Below are 19,004 nucleotides of genomic sequence, written 5' to 3'. Positions count from 1 at the left end.
TGAGATGAGATGTGGCCATGTTCCCATTTGCAAAACAAACTAGGTACCTATCTCAAAGGGGGGTAATTGGATCAGTGCCTTGCAGAAATTTAAATTACTACTGTTACTGAGTACATGAACAAAATGACAACAAAAGAGAGAGGGAGCTCACTCATGAGAAAAGCAAAAATACAGGAATTGAAGCAAAGGTAATAAAAATCAAGCAAGAGAGAGAGAGAAAACCCAAATGTGAGACAGTAGTTGATGAAATAGGGAAAGCACTTAAAAGATTTTCAAAACTTTAAAATTTGTTATAGAAGAATGATGTAGGAAAACAGACATATCTGTATATAATCCAGATTGGAGATTTCATCTGTTTTTCACATTCAGCATTCTAAGTCCCACCCCCACTCTCCATATCATGACCTACAATAGTAACAGATCTCAAGTATCACTACCTGGAGCTCTTCAACCTGGCTTATAAGACACAGTAGGAGGGCTTCCCTGGTGGCGCAGTGGTTGAGAATCTGCCTGCCAATGCAGGGGACACAGGTTCGAGCCCTGGTCTGGGAAGATCCCACATGCCGCGGAGCAACTAGGCCCGTGAGCCACAACTACTGAGCCTGCGTGTCTGGAGCCTGTGCTCCGCAACAAGAGAGGCCGCGACAGTGAGAGGCCCGCGCACCGCGATGAAGAGTGGCCCCCGCTCGCCGCAACTAGAGAAAGCCCTCGCACAGAAACGAAGACCCAACACAGCCAAAAATAAATAATAAATAAAAATAAATAAATTAAAAAAAGAAAAAAAGACACAGTAGGAAATGGCCAAAGGTCTCAGCTAAGGAACTCACAATCAAGGAGGTGGGCTTTAGTTAGTTGGACCTTCTTTCATTTAGTTCTCAATTTGTAGGGTAGCAGTGAAATGCTTTTTTATGCTCCCACACCTCCTAAAATGAATCCCTAGACTGCTCCACCATGCTCTTGAACCTCGGTGTGGCTTTTAATAAGAGTTTCTCAGAGCCACAGAGGGTGTCAGCTGCCCTTAGAGGTAGATGACATCAGGATCCCTTTAGGCTCCTAGCGGAGCCACAAAGAGATGGGAGACATACTGAAGCTGTGTAAGCACTCTAGGCACAGTAAAGCATGAAGAAGTGAGTTCGTGAGTCCTGGGATCCTCTTTTCTCCCAAAGACCCAACTCAGCCCACAACCAGGACTCAGCTTTCCTTTTGCTTGATCGTGCCATAGCCTGCCAATTGTCTCTGAATACAGCTCCCTTAGATTAGGGAGTTCTGGATCAAAGTCCCCATTCTAGCACTGAGAACAAGCACCCTACTATTACACAGAGCAGAGCTTCTCATAGCTTCTCCCCATTCCTCATTCTTTTGGAGATTTGGTCACTGCAGCATGAGTACAATATTCCTAGGTGGGAATGCCCACAAGCCCCATCCTGGGTTTACATGAAAATAGACATTTAAGAAAGCTCCTGGTGCCAAAGTTTCTAAGTGGGGCTTTTCTCCCCTCTGTTCCTTGAAATAAGTAATAAACTCACAGAAACAGGGAAGGAATAACCACAAGAACAAATTGGATGAATTTCCACCTTTATACACACCAATTCAGTGAAAGATAACAGTAAAAAGAACCATCTGTACTATTCCTTTCAAAGCCATTGTATGAAATCTTTCATCAATAATCATCCCTGCTTAGCCTATCACTTACCTGAAACCAGCTTCTCACAATTAAAAGAAAAAAAGAAAAAGCAGATAAAAGAGAAAAAAAATTTCCCAATTTCATTTACCCTTGAAAAACATGGCCTCTTTTTCTTGCTATTTTTCTCCAGAGACAAGATCCCCTCAAAGATTAAAAAGTCTTTCAGAAGGGTGGGAATATCTGACTTTCTTCTCTCCCCTCCTCATTTGCATGTGTGCCTGCAAGCTCACACACTCACACTCAGAGGTTTTCAAAAATATACAGAAATTGCTGTGATATGTGAAATACATTTGAAAACATCATTTAACCCCTAGAAGACTTGCTTCTGAATTTTTCCCAAGAAGGATATCAACACTGCAACTGATATCACACCATGTGGATCTTTTCTCTTTCTCTTCCCCTCAATCCTTCTTTCAATATATATAAAAGCAATCTTACCAGTCAATCCCAGTAGATTTTGTTGGCTAATTTTCTTAATAAAATTTTCTCCAATGGAACACAAAATTTAAAAAAAAAACTTATACCAAAAATATTAACAAATATTAACAAAATCATTGATAAAGGCTACTTATGTATTCTGGGTTAAAATAGTTTATTTTTGTTATTTCGTACTTTACAGATTTTTTGCAAGTAGCAAAAATATGAGTGCAAGATCGTATTAGAAGAGGGGATGTAGATGGTTATCCCTACGGTACTCACAGACATTTGAATGAACTCTAATGAAGCCTCTTTCATTAATAGGAGCAAACTCAGAACCTGCCAAAGTGTTCTAGAGGGGAGTCTCCAGGTGCAGAGGGCAGTTCTCACTCCAGTTCCACTTCTTTGAAGGTTTTCTGGATAACCCCCATTACCATCAAGGTGACCACAGCTGGGTTTGTTCCACATAATATGGTCCTGGTCTAATTTTTATTCAAGCAAGGGGCAGAGATGAGGTTGGAACTTTGATTAAAGGCTTAATTCAAACTACAGGGAAAGACAAACTAACAGTAACCAGAAGCAAGGTAATTTTGTTTTATACAACTCACTTTTCTCACCTTCTAGTTGATGCTTCTTCTCAAGGAACCCCTGTTGCCTGATTTTGTCTGCCCCCAACACCAGGAACTGATTCTCTGTATCTCTGCTCACTGTCCACATTCAGGAAGGGGAGGAGACGAGAGAGGGCGAAAGAAGCTGCCCTTCCCAGCTGTGCTTTGTTTCCTTTATAAGAAGGAATCCTAGTCAGATTTGATGTTAATCATCAAGACTGACTTAGCCTAGTAGGTGCATCAGAATCACCTGCAGGGCTTGTTAAACCACAGCTTGCTAGGCTTCAACCACAAAGATTCTTGATTCAGTAGATCTGAGGTGGGGTCACAGAGTTTGCATATCTAACAAATTATGAGATGTTGCTGTTGGTGCTGGACCATAATTTTAGAATCTCTGACTGAGTCCATATCCATTAAAGATGATTCTTTCAGGGACTTCCCTGATGGCGCAGTGGTTAAGATTCCACCTGCCAATGCAGGGGACATGGGTTCGAGCCCTGGTCCGGGAAGATCCCACATGCCACGGAGCAACTAAGCCCATGCGCCACACCTACTAGCCTGTGCTCTAGAACCTGCGAGCCACAACTACTGAGCCCACGTGCCACAACTATTGAAGCCTGTGTGCCTAGAGCTCATGCTCCACAACAAGAGAAGCCACTGCAATAAGCCCACGCACCACAATGAAGAGTAGCCCCCGCTTGCCACAACTAGAGAAAGCCCATGCGCAGCAACGAAGACCCAATGCAACCAAAAATAAATAAATAAATACATTTATTTAAAAAAAAAAAAAGATGATACTTTTAGGCTGTACGAAGATGGGCAATTAAAAGAAAAAATCTTATTGGAAAGCATAAGGCTGGAAGCACACTGTGAACTTGCTACTATAGCTTTTTATGGTCTGTGGTGGAGAGAAAGAAGTGGTGGAAAATGCAGGCTCTTTTGCCCGTACAGCTACAGCACCTTAGGAGGGGTGCAAGATGGCCAATGTGCAGTGTCCTTAGTTTGCACGGCCCAGAAGATCAATCAACAAGGTACAGGCCTGGTGTCCAGGGGCCCAGGCAGCCCCACATTTGGACCATTCTCTTCCCCATCCCAACCCCACAGGAAATATGTCCTTACAACAGAGGTTCTCAAAGTGTGGTTCTGAGAACCGTGGGAGTCTGTGAAGTCAAAATTATATTTAAAATAATATTCAGAGATTATTTGTCCTGTGGCCTAAGATGGTTTTATAAATGTTATTTTAATTATTTAGTAAATTAATAATTATTTTTAGTTTTAATTTCTAATGTGGCATATTCTGACATTAAAAAAAAACCTACATAAACGAAAAGCTTTCGGGGGCCCGGCCTTACAATAATTTTATTAGCATAATCAAGGTATAATTTATATACCATAAAATTCACCCACTTAATATGTACAGTTTAATGACTTCTAATAAATGTTTTTTAAATTTATTTTATGCAACCATCACCACACCCACTTTTAGAACACTTGTCTTTCCAAAAGATCCCTCCTGATCTTTCACAGTCAATCCCTACTCCCATCCCCAGTTCCATGCAACCAGATATCTACTTTCTGTCTGTACAGTTTTGTCTTTTTAGGGTCATCATATGTATGAAATCATACTACACATGGCCCTTTCTTTGTGCCTGCCTCCTTTCATTTAACATAATGTTTTTGAGGTTCATTATTCTTTTTTTGGTATATGTAATTTATTACATTTTAGCTAAGAGGTATTGCATTTTATGAATATACCACAATTTATTTATCCATCCACTAAATGATGGGCATTTGGATTGTTTCCAGTTTTTAGTGAATATGAGTAATGCTGCTATGAAATTTCATAAAAGTCTTCCATTTATTGTGGGTAGATATTTATGGGTGAAAGTGCTAAGTTATTTGTTTTATATGTTTAATCATTTGAGAACCTGCAGAACTGTTTTTCAGAGTGGCTGGACCGTTTTATTTTGTTACCAGCAATTGATGAGTTCCAATTCCGGCACATCCTCACCAACAGTATTGTCTGCCTTTATTAAGCCATTTCATTTTTTACTGTGTAGTGGTATCTCACTGTAGTTTTAATTTGCACATGTACTACTAATAACTAATGATGTTGAGCATCATTTTATGTATGCTATCGACTGGCTGTCTGTGTCCCTCCAAAAGCTGTATGTTAAAACCTAATCAACAATGTGATATATTGGAGGCAGGACTTTTGGAGATGATTAGGTTATGAGGATGGAGCCCTCATGAATACAGTGTGTCCTATTATTGTAAAAGAGACTCCAGAGAGCTCCCTCACTCCTAACACGTGAGGACACCCAGAAAACAGCTGTCAGTGAACCAGGAGGCAGGCCTTCACCAGACGTCGAGTTTGCCAGCATCTTGATCTTTGACTTTCCATCCCCTAGAACTGTGAGAAATAAGTTTCTGGGGTTTATGGTATTTTTGTTACAGAAGCTGGAACAGACAAAGGCAATGTCCTTATTTGCCATCCAGATATCTTCTTCGGTGAAGTGCCTACTCGAGTCTTCTTAATTGTACAGTGGTTTCTGTTGGATTATTTGTCTTATTGAATTGTAAGAGTTCTTTTGGATGAAACTCCCTTATCAGATATTTGTTTGCAAATTCTTTTTCCCAGGCTATGGCTTTTCTTTTAATTTTGTTAGATGCCTTATTTGAAGAATGAAATTTTTAATATTGATGAATACAATTTGTCAGTTTTTTCTTTTATGTTTCATTTTGGTGCCATGTGCAAGAAATCTTTGTTAAACACAAGCTCACTAATTTTTCTTTTTCATGAATTCCTCTAGAAGTTTTCAGGAAATACATTTAGGTCAATGAACCATTTTTAGTTAATTTTTTGTATGGTGTAATGTGAGGATGAGGTTCATTTTGCATATAATCCCAAATGTTTAAGCTCTACTTGTAGAAAAGATTATCCTATCCATTTTTGACTTATCTTGGCATCTTTGTTGAAAATCAATTGAACATAGATGTGTTATCTATTTCTGGATTCTAATTCTGTTTCATTGTTGTACATATTAATATATCTCACATTATACTAATACTATACTGTCTTTTTTTTTTCTTTTTCTCTTAAAAATCCAGAGTTTTTTCTTTTTTTTTTTTAAACATCTTTATTGGAATATAATTGCTTTACAATGGTGTGTTAGTTTCTGCTTTATAACAAAGTGAATCAGTTATACATATACATATGTTCCCATATCTCTTCCCTCTTGCGTCTCCCTCCCTCCCACCCTCCCTATCCCACCCCTCTAGGTGGTCACAAAGCACCGACCTGATCTCCCTGTGCTATGCGGCTGCTTCCCACTAGCTATCTATTTTACATTTGGTAGTGTATATATGTCCATGCCACTCTCTCACCCTGTCACATCTTACCCCTCCCCCTCTCCATATCTTCAAGTCCATTCTCTAGTAGGTCTGTGTCTTTATTCCCGTCTTGCCACTAGGTTCTTCATGACCATTTTTTTTTTTTTCCTTAGATTCCATATATATGTGTTAGCATACTGTATTTGTTTTTCTTTTTCTGACTTACTTCACTCTGTATGACAGACTCTAGGCCCATCCACCTCACTACAAATACCTCCATTTCATTTCTTTTTATGGCTGAGTAATATTCCATTGTATATATGTGCCACATCTTCTTTATCCATTCATCCGATGATGGACACTTAGGTTGCTTCCATGTCCTGGCTATTGTAAATAGAGCTGCAATGAACATTTTGGGACATTACTCTTTTTGAATTATGGTTTTCTCAGGGTATATGCCCAGTAGTGGGATTGCTGGGTCGTATGGTAGTTCTATTTTTAGTTTTTTAAGGAGCCTCCATACTGTTCTCCATAGTGGCTGTATCAATTTACATTCCCACCAACAGTGCAAGAGTGTTCCCTTTTCTCCACACCCTCTCCAGCATTTATTGTTTGTAGATTTTTTGATGATGGCCATTCTGACCGGTGTGAGATGATATCTCATTGTAGTTTTGATTTGCATTTCTCTAATGATGAATGATGTTGAGCATTCTTTCATGTGTCTGTTGGCAATCTGTATATCTTCTTTGGAGAAATGTCTATTTAGGTCTTCTGCCCATTTTTGGATTGGGTTGTTTGTTTTTTTGTTATTGAACTGCATGAGCTGCTTGTAAATCTTGGAGATTAATCCTTTGTCAGTTGCTTCATTTGCAAATATTTTCTCCCATTCTGAGGGTTGTCTTTGGGTCTTGTTTATGGTTTCCTTTGCTGTGCAAAAGCTTTTAAGTTTCATTAGGTCCCATTTGTTTATTTTGTTTTTATTTCCATTTCTCTAGGAGGTGGGACAAAAAGGATCTTGCTGTGATTTATGTCAGAGAGTGTTCTGCCTATGTTTTCCTCTAAGAGTTTGATAGTGTCTGGCCTTACACTTAGGTCTTTAATCCATTTTGAGTTTATTTTTGTGTATGGTGTCAGGGAGTGTTTAATTTCATTCTTTTACATGTACCTGTCCAGTTTTCCCAGCACCACTTATTGAAGAGGCTGTCTTTTCTCCACTGTATATGCGTGCCTCCTCTATCAAAGATAAGGTGACCATATGTGCGTGGCTTTATCTCTGGCCTTTCTATCCTGTTCCATTGATCTATGTTTCTGTTTTTGTGCCAGTACCAAACTGTCTTGATTACTGTAGCTTTGTAATATAGTCTGAAGTCAGGAAGCCTGATTCCTCCAGCTCCATTTTTCATTCTCAAGATTGCTTTGGCTCTTCGGGGTGTTTTGTGTTTCCATACAAATTGTGAAATATTTTGTTCTAGTTCTGTGAAAAGTGCCAGTGGTAGTTTGATAGGGATTGCATTGAATCTGTAGATTGCTTTGGGTAGTAGAGTCATTTTCACAATGTTGATTCTTCCAATCCAAGAACATGGTATATCTCTCCATCTATTTGTATCATCTTTAATTTCTTTCATCAGTGTCCTATAATTTTCTGCATACAGGTCTTTTGTCTCCTTAGGTAGGTTTATTCCTACATATTTTATTCTTTTTGTTGCAATGGTAAATGGAAGTGTTTTCTTAATTTCACTTTCAGATTTTTCATCATTAGTGTATAGGAATGCAAGAGATTTCTGTGCATTAATTTTGTATCCTTCTACTTTACCAAATTCATTGATTAGCTCTAGTAGTTTTCAGGCAGCATCTTTAGGATTCTCTATGTATAGTATCATGTCATCTGCAAACAGTGACAGCTTTACTTCTTCTTTTCTGATTTGGATTCCTTTTATTTCTTTTTCTTCTCTGATTGCTGTGGCTAACACTTCCAAAACTATGTTGAATAATAGTGGTGAGAGTGGGCAACCATGTCTTGTTCCTGATCTTAGTGGAAATGGTTTCAGTTTTTCACCATTGAGGACAATGTTGGCTGTGGGTTTGTCATATATGGCCTTTATTATGTTGAGGAAAGTTCCCTCTATGCCTACTTTCTGCAGGGCTTTTATCATAAATGGGTGTTGAATTTTGTCGAAAGCTTTCTCTGCATCTATTGAGATGATCATATGGTTTTTCTCCTTCAATTTGTTAATATGATGTATCACGTTGATTAATTTGCATATATTGAAGAATCCTTGCATTCCTGGAATAAACCCCACTTGATCATGGTGTATGATCCTTTTAATGTGCTGTTGGATTCTGTTTGCTTGTATTTTGTTGAGGATTTTTGCACCTATGTTCATCAGTGATATTGGCCTGTAGTTTTCTTTCTTTGTGACATCTTTGTCTGGTTTTGGTATCAGGGTGATGGTGGCCTCGTAGAATGAGTTGGGGAGTGTTCCTCCCTCTGCAATATTTTGGAAGAGTTTGAGAAGGATAGGTGTTAGCTCTTCTCTAAATGTTTGATAGAATTCGCCTGTGAAGCCATCTGGTCCTGGGCTTTTGTTTGTTGGAAGATTTTTAATCACAGTCTCAGTTTCAGTGCTTGTGATTGGTCTTTTCATATTTTCTATTTCTTCCTGGTTCAGTCTCGGAAGGTTGTGCATTTCTAAGAATTTGTCCATTTCTTCCAGGTTGTCCATTTTATTGGCATAGAGTTGCTTGTAGTAATCTCTCATGATCTTTTGTATTTCTGCAGTGTCAGTGGTTACTTCTCCTTTTTCATTTCTATTTCTATTGATTTGAGTCTTCTCCCTTTTTCTCTTGATGAGTCTGGCTAATGGTTTATCAATTTTGTTTATCTTCTCAAAGAACCAGCTTTTAGCTTTATTGATCTTTGCTATTGTCACCTTCATTTCTTTTTCATTTATTTCTGACCTGATCTTTATGATTTCTTTCCTTCTGCTAGCTTTGGGGTTTTTTTGTTCTTCTTTCTCTAATTGCTTTAGGTACAAGGTTAGGTTGTTTATTCGAGATGTTGCCTGTTTCTTGATGTAGGCTTGTATTGCTATGAACTTCTCTCTTAGAACTGCTTTTGCTGCATCCCATAGGTTTTGGGTCGTCGTGTCTCCATTGTCATTTGTTTCTAGGTATTTTTTGATTTCCCCTTTGATTTCTTCAGTGATCACTTCGTTATTAAGTAGTGTATTGTGTAGCCTCCATGTGTTTGTAATTTTTACAGATCTTTTCCTGTAATTGATATCTAGTCTCATAGCGTTGCGGTCGGAAAAGATATTTGATATGATTTCAATTTTCTTAAATTTACCAAGGCTTGATTTGTGACCCAAGATATGATCTATCCTGGTGAATGTTCCATGAGCACTTGAGAAAAATGTGTATTCTGTTGTTTTTGGGTGGAATGTCCTATAAATATCAATTAAGTGCATCTTGTTTAATGTATCATTTAAAGCTTGTGTTTCCTTATTTATTTTCATTTTGGATGATCTGTCCATTGGTGAAAGTGGGGTGTTTAAGTCCCCTACTATGATTGTGTTACTGTCGATTTCCCCTTTTATGGCTGTTAGTATTTGCCTTATGTATTGAGGTGCTCCTATGTTGGGTGCATAAATATTTACAATCGTTATACCTTCTTCTTGGATCGATCCCTTGATCATTATATAGTGTCCTTCTTTGTCTCTTGTAATAGTCTTTATTTTAAAGTCTATTTTGTCTGATATGATAATTGCTACTCCAGCTTTCTTTTGATTTCCATTTGCATGGAATATCTTTTTCCATCCCCTCACTTTCAGTCTTTATGTGTCCCTAGGTCTAAAGTGGGTGTTTTGTAGACAGCATATATATGGGTCTTGTTTTTGTATCCATTCAGCCAGTCTGTGTCTTTTGGTGGGAGCATTTAATCCATTTACATATAAGGTTATTATCGATATGTATGTTCCTCTTCCCATTTTCTTAAATGTTTTGGGTTTGTTATTGTAGGTGTTTTCCTTCTCTTGTGTTTCTTGCCTAGAGAAGTTCCTTTAGCATTTGTTGTAAAGCTGGTTTGGTGGTGCTGAACTCTCTCAGCTTTTGCTTGTCTGTAAAGGTTTTAATTTCTCCATCAAATCTGAATGAGATCCTTGCTGGGTAGAGTAATCTTGGTTGTAGGTTTTTCTCCTTCATCACTTTAAATATGTCCTGCCACTTCCTTCTGGCTTGCAGAGTTTCTGCTGAAAGGTCAGCTGTTAACCTTATGGGGATTCCCTTGTGTGTTATTTGTGGTTTCTCCCTTGCTGCTTTTAATATGTTTTCTTTATATTTAATTCTTGATAGTTTGATTAATATGTGTCTTGGCGTGTTTCTCCTTGGATTTATCCTGTATGGGACTCTCTGTGCTTCCAGGACTTGATTAACTATTTCCTTTCCCATATTAGGGAAGTTTTCAACTATCATCTCTTCAAATATTTTCTCAGTCCCTTTCTTTTTCTCTTCTTCTTCTGGGACCCCTATAATTCGAATATTGGTGCGTTTAATGTTGTCCCAGAGGTCTCTGAGACTGTCCTCAGTTCTTTTCATTCTTTTTTCTTTATTCTGCTCTGCAGTAGTTATTTCCACTATTTTATCTTCCAGGTCACTTACCCGTTCTTCTGCCTCAGTTTTTCTGCTATTGATCCCTTCTAGAGTATTTTTATTTTCATTTATTGTGTTTTTCATCGTTGCTTGATTCCTCTTTAGTTCTTCTACGTCCTTGTTAACTGTTTCTTGCATTTTGTCTATTCTATTTCCAAGATTTTGGATCATCTTTACTATCATTATTCTGAATTCTTTTTCAGGTAGACTGCCTATTTCCTCTTCATTTGTTAGGTCTGGTGTGTTTTGACCCTGCTCCTTCACCTGCTGTGTGGTTTTCTGTCTTCTCATTTTGCTTATCTTACTGTGTTTGGGGTCTCCTTTTCACAGGCTGCAGGTTCGTAGTTCCCGTTGTTTTTGGTATCTGTCCCCAGTGGCTAAGGTTGGTTCAGTGGGTTGTGTAGGTTTCCTGGTGGAGGGGACTAGTGCCTGTGTTCTGGTGGATAAGGCTGGATCTTGTCTTTCTGGTGGGCACGTCCACGTCTGGTGGTGTGTTTTGGGGTGTCTGTGGCCTTATTATGATTTTAGGCAGCCTCTCTGCTAATGGATGGGGCTGTGTTCCTGTCTTGCTAGTTGTTTGGCATAAGGTGTCCAGCACTGTAGCTTGCTTGTCGTTGAGTGAAGCTGGGTCTTGATATTGAGATGGAGATCTCTGAGAGATTTTCGCCATTTGGTATTGCGTGGAGCTGGGAGGTCTCTTGTGGACCAGTGTCCTGAAGTTGGCTCTCCCACCTCAGAGGCACAGCCCTGATGCCTGGTTGGAGTACCAAGAGCCTTTCATCCACACGGCTCAGAATAAAAGGGAGAAAAAATAGAAAGAAAGAAAGCAAGAGGATAAAATAAAATAATAGAAAGCTATTAGAAAAAAAAATAAGAAAAAATTATTAAGAATTCTTTTTTAATTTTTAAAAATAAATTTATTAATTTTTATAATAAAAATAAGAAAAAAATTATTAAGAAAAAATTTTTTTAATTTTTTAAAATAAAAAATAACAAAAAAATTATTAAGAAAAAAATTTTTTTAATTTTTTTAAAATAATAAATAAGGAAAAAATTATTAAGAAAAAAAATTTCACCCAGAAGCATACACATATACACTCACAAAAAAAGGAAAAGGGGAAAAATTAATATATCCTCCTCCCAAAGTCCACCTTCTGAATTTGGAATGATTCATTGTCTATTCAGGTATTCAACAGATGCAGGTACATCAAGTTGTTTGTGGAGCTTTAATCCGCTGCTTCTGAGGCTGCTGGGAGAGATTCCCCTTTCTCTCCTTTGTTTGCACAGCTCCCGGGGTTCAGCTTTGGATTTGGACCCGCCTCTGCGTGTAGGTCGCCTGAGGGCGTCTGTTCTTCGCTCTCACAGGACGGGGTTAAAGGAGCAGCTGCTTCGGGGGCTCTGGCTCACTCAGGCGGGGGGGAGGGAGGGGCATGGAGGAGGCGGGGCGAGCCTGCGGCGGCAGAGGCCAGCGTGACGTTGCAGCAGCCTGAGGCTGGCCGTGCGTTCTCCCGGGGAAGTTGTCCCTGGATCACGGGACCCTGGCAGTGGCGGGCTGCACTGGCTCCCGGGAGGGGCGGTGTGGAGAGTGACCTGTGTTCGCACTCAGGCTTCTTGGTGGCGGCAGCAGCAGCCTTAGCGTCTCATGCCCGTCTCTGGGGTCCGCGCTGATAGCCGCGGATCGCGCCCGCCTCTGGAGCTCGTTAAGGCGGCGCTCTGAATCCCCTCTCCTCGCGCACCATGAAACAAAGAGGCAAGAAAAAGTCTCTTGCCTCTTTGGCAGCTGCAGACTTTCTCCTGGACTCCCTGCTGGCTAGCTGTGGCGCACTAGCCCCCTTCCAGCTGTGTTCACGCCGCCAACCCCAGTCCTCTCCCTGCGATCTGACCGAAGCCTGAGCCTCAGCTCCCAGCCCCGCCCGCCCCGGCGGGTGAGCAGACAAGCCTCTCGGGCTGGTGAGTGCTGCTCGGTGCCGAGCCTCTGTGCGGGAATCTCTCCGCTTTTCCCTCTGTGCCCCTGTGGTTGCACTCTCCTCCGTGGCTCTGAAGCTTCCCCCCTCTGCCACCTGCAGTCTCCACCCGCGAAGGGGCTTCTAGTGTGTGGAAACCTTTCCTCCTTCACAGCTCCCTCCCACTGGTGCAGGTCCCATCCCTGTTCTTTTGTCTCTGTTATTTCTTTTTTCTTTTGCCCTACCCAGGTACGTGGGGAGTTTCTTGCCTTTTGGGAGGTCTGACGTCTTCTGCCGGCGTTCAGTGTGTGTTCTGTAGGAGCACGTGTAGATGTATTTCTAATGTATCTGTGGGAAGGAAGGTGATCTCCGCGTCTTACTCTTCTGCCATCTTGCCCTGAATCCGTGTGTTTGTCATATATGGCCTTTATTATGTTGAGTTATGTTCCCCCCAGTGTCCACTTTCTGGAGAGTTTTTATTATAAAAGGATTTTGAATATTATCAAAAGCTTTTTCTGCATCTGTTGAGATGATCATATGGTTTTCATTCTTCAGTTTGTTAATGTGGTGTACATTGATTAATTTGCAGATATTTAAATCCATGGGATAAATGCCACTTGATCATGGTGTATGATCCTTTTAATGTATTGTTGGATTTGGTTTGATAATAGTTTGTTGAGGATTTTTGCATCTATGTTTCTCAGTGATATTGGCCTGTAGTTTTCTTTTTTGTGACATCTTTGTCTGGTTTTGGTATCAGGGTGATCGTAGCCTTGTAGAATGAGTTCACAAATGTTCCTCTGCAGTTTTTTAGTACAGTTTGAGAAGAATAGGTGTTAACTCTTTTCTAAATGGTTGGTAGCATTCACCTGTGAAGCCTTCTGGTTTACAACTTTTGCTTTTTGATAGTTTTTCTTATTACTGTTTCACTTTCATTAATGGTAATTTTTCTGTTCATATCTTCTCTTTCTTCATGGTTCAGTCTTGGGTGATTATACGCCTGTAAGAATTTGTCTGTTTCTTCTAGGTTCCATTTTATTTGCATATAGTTTCTTGTAATAGTCTCTCATGGAACTTTGTATTTCTGTGGTGTCAATTGTAACTTTTCCTTTTTCATTTCTGATTTTATTGATTTGGGACCTCTCCCTTTTTTCTTGATGAGTCTAGCTAAAGGTTTATCAATTTTGTTTATCTTTTCAAAGAACCAGTTTTGAGTTTCATTGATCTTTTCCTTTTTTTTTTTTTTTTTTTTAGTCTCTGTTTCATTTATTTCTGCTCTGATCTCTATGATATGTTTCTTTCTACTAACTTTGGGTTTTGTTGTTCTTTAGTTGCTTAAGGTGTAAACTTGAGTTGTTTATTTGAGATTTTTCTTGTTTCCTGAGGTAAGCTTGTATTGCTAAAAACTTTCCTCTTACAAATGCTTTTGCTGCATCCCATGGGTTTTGGAGGATCATGTTTTCATTTTCAGTTGTCTCTAGGTACTTTCTGATTTCCTCTTTAATTTCTTTAGTGATTCATTGATTGTTTAGTAGCATATTGTTTAGCCTCCACGTGTTTGTGTTTTTTGCAGTTTTTTTCTTGTAGTTGATTTCTAATCTCATAACATTGTAGTCGGAAGAGATGCTTGATATGATTCCAATGTTCTTAAGTTTACAGAGACTTGTTTTGTGACCCAGCACATGATCTATCCTGGAGAATGTTCCCTGTGCACTTGAGAAGTGTGTGTTCTGCTGCTTTCAGATGGAAAGTTCTATAAATATTAGTTAAGTCCATCTGGTCTAATGTGTCATTTAAGGCCTGTGTTTCCTTGTTGATTTTCTGTCTGGATGATCTGTCCGTTGATGTAAGTGGGGTCCTAAAGTCCCCTATTATTATTGTGTTACTGTCAGTGTCTCCTTTTATGTCTGTTAACATTTGCCTTGTATATTGAGGTGTTTCTATGTTGGGTGCATATATATTGGGTTGCCCAAAAAGTTCGTTCAGGGTTTTCTGTAACATCATACAGCATAACCCAAATGAACTTTTTGGCCAACCCAATAGTTACAATTGTAATATCTCCTTCTTGGATTGGTCCCTTGATCATTATGTAATGTCCTTCTTTGTCTCTTATAACAGTCTTTATTTTAAAGTCTATTTTGTCTGATATGAGTATTGCTATTCCAGCTTTCTTTTGATTTCCATTTGCATAGAATACCATTCTCCATCCCCTAATTTTCATTCTGTATGAGTCTCTAGATCTGAAGTGTGTCTATTGTAGACAGCATATATATGGGTCTTGTTTCTATATCCATTCAGCCAGTCTATGTCTTTTGGTTGGAGCACTTAACCCTTTTACATTTAAGGTAATTATCGATATGTATGTTCCTTTTCTTTTTTTAAATTAATTAATTTATTTATTTTTGGCTGTGTTGGGTCTTCGTTTCTGTGCCAGGGCTTTCTCTAGTTGCGGCGAGCGGGGGCCACTCTTCATCGCGGTGCGCGGACCTCTCACTATTGCAGCCTCTCTTGTTGTGGAGCACAGGCTCCAGACGTGCAGGCTCAGTAATTGTGGCTCATGGGCCCAGTCTCTCTGCGGCATGTGGGATCTTCCCAGACCAGGGCTCGAACCTGTGTCCCCTGTATTGGCAGGCGGATTCTCAACCACTGCACCACCAGGGAAGCCCCCTTTTTTAAATATAAATTTATTTATTTATTTTTGGCTGCATTGGGTCTTCATTGCTGTGTACGGGCTTTCTCTAGCTGCAGTGAGTAGGGGCTACTCTTTGTTGTAGTGAGCCATCTTCTCACTTCGGTGACTTCTCTTGTTGCAGAGCAGGGGCTCTAGGCACAGGGGCTTCAGTAGTTGTGGCTCATGGGCTCTAGAGTGTGGGCTCTAGAACGCAGGCTCAGTAGTTGTGGTGCATGGGCTTAGTTGCTCTGTGGCATGTGGGATCTTCCCGGACCAGGGCTCGAACCCGTGTCCCCTGCATTGGCAGGTGGATTCTTAACCACTGCGCCACCAGGGAAGTCCCATGGCAAATCAACTTTTAAAGGACTTTTACTGATTTAGAAATGTGGAATAGAGACTAATCAACTTCTAAGACATCTGAACTTTTCTGCATTACAAATAAAATTGTATAAAATTATTATTAGTTTAAGTTTGTAAATATTTGCAAATTGGACATTGAGAAATTTGCAAAATTGTCAGTTTATGTTTTTTGAGTTAAATTGGACAGATTTGTGTAACTCAGGGGTCTCTCAGCTCTACTTTTCTTCTAAATATATATATATATTTTGGAACAGGTCCTTAGTCTTAACTTTCATGCCCTTGATACTTTTGACAATGAAAGGTTGGATATTTTGTAGAATATCTCTTAAAGTAATTTTGTCTGTTTTCTCCTGATTACAAATAGGTTATGCATCTTGACCAGAAAATCACAAAAGTGATGCTGTTTCTATTGCATCCTATCTAATGGTGCACTATTTTGATGGGCCCATTTTGATGTTGTTCATTTAGGTCACTTGTTTAAGGTGGTGTCTGTCAGGTTTCCCCTCTTTTTCCCAGGCAGTTCCCTGGTGGCCTAGTGGTTAGGATTCTGGGCTTTCACTGACAGTGCCCAGGTTCAATCCCTGGTTAGGGAACTGAGATCCTTACAAGCTGTGTGGTGCAGCCAAAAAAAAAAAAAAAAAAAGTTACTTTTTCCCTTTTAAATATATTTATGGCTATGTACTTAGAAGCTATGTAAAAAGCATATTCCTCATCAAACATTAAATTTATTCATTTATATCATTTTAATTTATTCATTCATTTATAACTGTTTGGACTCATGATTTCCAATTTTATTCAGTGAGTTATAATTAACTACAAGCATTATTTATTTTGAGTTAATTTGTCCCAGGTTTGATCAATAGCAGCCCCTTCAAGATGCCCTCCCTGTCCTTTTGATGTGTCTCCATCATTCTTTGAGCATTTCCTTGATTTCTGGCACAAGATGTTCCAGACTTGCATTTCCTTTTCCACAGCCCTGGAATAAACCATTTCCCCAATGATCCTCAGTCCACTTAGAGGAGAATGATATTAGCCAAGAATATATGTGTGTTCACCGCTCCTGAAATGTGCTTCTCCCGGGTCCTCTCAGTGGACAAATCTAAAGAACATGTGTATGTATATGTGTGTTTTTTTGCTTTATAGATTCCACATAAGTGAGATCATATGGTATTTAACTTTTCCTGTCTGACTTATTTTACTTAGCGCAATGTCCTCAAGGTCCATCTATGTTGTTACAAATGACAAGATTTCATTCTTTTTTATGGCATATATATATATGTATAATGTGATATATACCTATCACACTGTTTTATCCATTTATCCAGTGATGTACATTTAGATTGTTTCCATGTTTTGGCTATTATAAATAATGTGCAATGAACATGGGGGTGTAGATATCTTTTCTTTTTTTTTTAATTTCAATGTGGTTCCCTTTATTTTAAATTTTTTATTTATTTATTTAAGCTGTACTGGGTCTTCGTTGCAGCATACTGGCGTCTCTAGTTGCGGCGCGCAGGCTCTAGAGTGTGCAGGCTCAGTAGCTGTGGCCCGTGGGCTTAGTTGCAGTATGTGGGATTTTAGTTCCCGACTAGGGCTCGAACCCAGGCCCCCTGCATTGGGAGCATGGAGTCTTAACCACTGGACCACCAGGAAAGTCTCTGGATATCTTTTCAAATTAATGTTTTTGTTTTCTTTGGGTAAATACCCAGAAGTAGAATTGCAGGATCATATCATATGGTAATTCTAATTTTAATTTTGGGGGAGTTGTTTTAATCACAGGCGAACCACCCTTTCACTCAAGTGAGATGCCATGTCCCAATGCCTACAGAGCAAGTTTCCAAAGCAATTTTTAAAGTGGAAGGTAAATAGGAATCACCTCACTTTAAACTCTGTATTTATAGATCAGTTTTAAATTTGATTTCACCAAAACTAATGAAATAAGAAATGTGATTGTCCACGAAGGTTGTCTTTCTACTTGGCTGTATTTTGTCGGAGTGGGGCAGGGTCTCTTCAGGCCAATAAATTGCAAGGACAGAATCTTTCTTCTCTGAGCAATTCAGAAAACACAATGTTTTGATGTTAAGATACTGGCTTTATAGTATGCCTGCGTACCACACAAAGATGACAATTACCAGGATTATGGTCCTGGGATCTAGCTATCTTCCAAATTGATTGGAGTTGATTTTTTAAAATATTTTTGAGGAAAAACTGGTGACAATGTACAGCTGAATATAATCATCCTTTCATTTTTTTGACACATTCAAAGTCCAGCTTTACTTATTCACTTAGTTCTAGGGTCTTTTATCCTATTTGCAATATGCAAGCTACACTAAGATATTTTGTTCCAGCATAAAGGAATTTTTAAATTGTCTATGTTGGTTAGAGATTTAGTTTTGCTGTGGAAGAATGACCTGTGTTTTAGGAAATGGAATAGATTTGTTGTTAAAATTTTGGTCTTTGTGAAAGCCAGAGAGCATTCATTGAGCATTATTTCACATCCCCTTGGACCACACCATGGATCTCTTACCCTTTGGCTCTTCTTCCCTTTATCTTTTTCACCCTGTGTATGAACCAGAGTCTGCAGTAACTTCACCACTTGATCATCTGAAAACCTCTTTCACTTATTCATGAATAGCCTTACTATAAGAAAAAAGGCATTCTGCATGAAAGCTTGTAGTAGTGAGATGCCTGGCAAATGCCTGACAGCCTTTCTCAGGGTGGTCTGAGATTTAGAGAGCAGAGAATAAACACTGAATCATAAATATTGTCAATGCAGTTTAGGGAAATATAGGCTTGACCTTTATTATGGATAGGGCTTGCAGAATATGAATTATATTGCTATTATTATGAGTTATACTGCCCTTGGTCACTCTAGCTGGTCAAGAAGAGGTACCAGTCTCAGCTCACTGAAGGAAAAACATGAAATAATTTTAGCTTTTCCAACAACTGCCTCCAATTATAAAATTGTTGAAAACTGCTTTTTTTGTTATTTTGTCTTGTTAGCAAGCCTTGGACAATACTGTAGAAGAAGGCCAGGAATGCTCTTAGCCACTGGACATTTACCAATGCCTTCATCTGTAGGCATATGGACGTACTACACGAGCGCTGGGAGAGCACATTACCACAGGCCTCCCTCTGGGATTGTCTGGTTCTTTGTGATGCTGGTGATCTCTGCTGATGTGGCTGTTTCCTGGTCTGTATGTACTTGGTCTGCATGTGTTTCCTTAGTGTTGTCTTCCCTTGAAAGGAGGCAAGCTTCAAAAGCTAGATCAAGTAGGTTTAGTTGCCACTCTAAGGAGTCTGAATTTTGTTTTTAAGTTTAATGAGAAAGCTTTGAAGGA

At 39.3% G+C, this 19,004-nt stretch overlaps 1 protein-coding gene and 1 pseudogene across 6 annotated transcripts in view; one reads left to right on the top strand and one right to left on the bottom strand.

The window, feature by feature from the left end:
* NAALAD2 (N-acetylated alpha-linked acidic dipeptidase 2) overlaps nucleotides 1-19,004 on the top strand; it is a 115,041-nt gene that overhangs the window by 31,218 nt on the left and 64,819 nt on the right. The window lies entirely within an intron of this gene.
* Nucleotides 1-19,004, bottom strand: part of LOC309636688 (mitochondrial import receptor subunit TOM6 homolog pseudogene) — a 115,408-nt pseudogene that overhangs the window by 63,205 nt on the left and 33,199 nt on the right. The window lies entirely within an intron of this gene.

Source organism: Balaenoptera physalus (assembly GCF_965194825.1).
Source record: "Balaenoptera physalus genome assembly, chromosome: 10".
NCBI lineage: Eukaryota > Metazoa > Chordata > Mammalia > Artiodactyla > Balaenopteridae > Balaenoptera > Balaenoptera physalus.
This window is presented reverse-complemented; position numbering and strand designations above follow the sequence as displayed.